Source organism: Salvelinus sp. IW2-2015, linkage group LG20 (assembly GCF_002910315.2).
Source record: "Salvelinus sp. IW2-2015 linkage group LG20, ASM291031v2, whole genome shotgun sequence".
Lineage (NCBI taxonomy): Eukaryota > Metazoa > Chordata > Actinopteri > Salmoniformes > Salmonidae > Salvelinus > Salvelinus sp. IW2-2015.
In genome coordinates, this window is record NC_036860.1 from 13415239 (window position 1) to 13418318 (window position 3080).

General features: G+C 46.4%; 1 pseudogene; it reads left to right on the forward strand.

The window, feature by feature from the left end:
- LOC111981648 (serine/threonine-protein kinase BRSK1-like) overlaps positions 1-3080 on the forward strand; it is an 18222-nt pseudogene that overhangs the window by 1383 nt on the left and 13759 nt on the right.

Here is a 3080-nt window from a genome sequence, read left to right on the forward strand (position 1 = left end):
GCTCAAAGGCATGATCCAGGTCAACCCTGACCGGAGACTCGCGGTACGAAGGAGGAGAAGGGGGGGGAGAGGGGAGGAGGAGGGATGGGGTAGAGAGAGAGGGGTGAGGAAGAGAGAGACTCACGGTACGGGGGAGGAGAGGAGAGGGGTAGAGAGAGAGGGGTGAGGAAGAGAGCGACTCACGGTACTGACTAGACGTAGTAGGAGTACTGTGTGGGTAACTAACTGGCTGCGTCTGTGTTCTCTTACAGCTAGAAGCAATACAAAAACACTCCTGGTATCTGTAAGTACACTCATCCCGTTGTACTCTGTTTTCTCTCACAACTTATCATTGTCTCCTTCTCTCTGAACAGACGAATAAAACCAAGACAGTCAGTTGAATAGTTCTACATGTTGCTCGTGTATGTGGCCGTTTTCACGGAACTCTCTACTCATCCGAACTTTCTCCCCTCCGTCTGTCTTTCTCTCTATCTCTCGCTTTCCCCCTTTCCGTATCTCTCCCCTGCCAGTGGTGGTCGTAACGAGCCGTGTCCGGAGCAGCCTCCTCCCAGGCGTGTGTGTGTGAAGAGGATTGTGTCGCTGACCGAGCTGGACCCTGATGTACTGGACAGCATGCACTCGCTGGGCTGCTTCAGAGACCGGGGGAAACTGACCCAGGACCTGCAGTGTGAGGAGTGAGTACTGTCTGGGCTGCTTTTAGAGACCAGGGGATAGCTGACCTGGGACCTGCAGTGTGAGTGTCCCTTGATGTGGCCCCTGTAGTGTCACCGTTCACTGGTTGCTGTGGAAATGAACTATTGATCTCTCTCTCTCTCTCTCTCTCTCTCTCTCTCTCTCTCGCTCTCGCTCTCGCTCTCGCTCTCTTTCTCACTCTCGCTCTCTTTCTCTCTCTCGTTTTCTCAGAGACAACCAGGAGAAGATGATCTACTACCTCCTCTTGGACAGGAAAGAGCGTTACCCCAGCTGTGAGGACGAAGACCTGCCGCCCAGGAACGATATAGGTTAGAAAGAAAACCTTTAGACAACATAGGTTAGCAATAAAAACTTTAGACAACATNGTTTTCTCAGAGACAACCAGGAGAAGATGATCTACTACCTCCTCTTGGACAGGAAAGAGCGTTACCCCAGCTGTGAGGACGAAGACCTGCCGCCCAGGAACGATATAGGTTAGAAAGAAAACCTTTAGACAACATAGGTTAGCAATAAAAACTTTAGACAACATTAGACAACACAGGTTGGAAAGAAAACCTTGAGACAACATTAGACAACATATATTAGAAAGAATCAACAAGCTCACCTAGCCGACACTTATTGGACACTCTGATCACTCCCAGAGACATTCGATTCATATTCTATTCTAACATAACATTCTCAGAAATAATTTGGAACATTCTATTTCTAGCCAACCCTGACTTACTGACAAGTATCTGTGAAGCTAGCGACAGTAAGCAACATCTGGCGAGTCTGTTTCAAAATAAAAGTCCTGCCATGAAACTTTTCAAAATAAAAGTCCCGTGACAAAACTTTACAACAAGTTCATGTTGGTCTGCAGTTTCTTTGTCCGACACGTCTAACGTAGGTTAGAGGTGCTTTAACCTTTCTGTGTACCTCTGAGACCTGGATTCTAACCTTTCTAAGGTCTCCCAGCAGATCCCCCTAGGAAGCGGGTGGACTCTCCCATGCTGACCCGTCATGGCCGGTGCCGGCCGGAGAGGAAGAGTYTGGAGGTGCTGAGTGTGACGGAGCAGGGCTCCCCAACACCCACGCGCAGGGCGCTGGACACCTCCGCACACAGCCAGAGGTTAGACATAGATATATACACACATAAACACACACGCACACCGAATATGCAACACTTGGAACACTTCACATGTGATGATATTTCACGTGAAGTTTCACATGATCACATAACCTTTCACATGTGGATTCAAATTTTCACATGATGCCCTGCAAACAGGACAGGATGTCCCCGGAATGTGACAAAATTGCTGCAGTGTTTTCCACTTAGATATTTGACACACTTGATTACATTGTGTATGTTTATTTATACAGTAATTATTATTCATTAGGTCCTCACCTGGGATTTGAACTCACAACCTCTTGGTTCATGGCATTACTATCTTCCTGCTACTCCACCATGTCTGTGTSAATGACTGATTTCACCTGTATTCCTACACTKGACTTCAAAGTAAATCTCAGCTTTGTACTCAAGAAAAAMGATAATATTTATATTCAGGAGTAACCTTAAAACAGAATAATATGTACCACCAACAGTAGACAACTATACAGAAAACCCTCAAATTACTGAAATAAATCAATTAAATTAAGGATGAGAGAATAGTCATATTAACTTATCAATCAAATCAAATCAAATTGTATTTGTCACATGCGCTGAATACAACAGGTGGTAGACCTTACAGTGAAATGCTTACTTGCAAGCCCTTAACCAACAATACAGTTTTAAGAAAAATACCCCAAAAATAATAATAAAAGTAACAAATAATTAAAGAGCAGCTGTAAAATAACAATAGGGAGGCTGTATACAGGGGGGTACCCGTACAGAGTCAATGTGCAGGGGCACCGGTTAGTCGAGGTAATTTAGGTAATATGTACATGTAGGTAGAGTTAGAGAACAGTCTATGACTAGGGTGGCTGGAGTCTTTGGCCAATTTAAGGGCCTTCCTCTGACACTGCCTGGTATAGAGGTCCTGGATGGCAGGAAGCTTGGCCCCAGTGATGTACTGGGCCATACGCACTACCCTCTGTAGTGCCTTGCGGTCGGAGGCTGAGCATTTGCCATACCAGGCAGTGATGCAACCCGTCAGGATGCTCTCGATGGTGCAGCTGTAGAACCTTTAGAGGATCTGAGGACCCATGCCAAATCTTTTCGGTCTCCAAAGGGGAATATGTTTTGTCGTGCCCTCTTCACGACTGTCTTGGTGTGCTTGGACCATGTTAGTTTGTTGGTGATGTGGACACCAAGGATCTTGAAGCTCTCAACCTGCTCTACCACGGCCCCGTCGATGTGAATTGGGGCGAGCTCGGTCCTCCTTAGCTTAAAATAGCAGTGCAGATGGCAC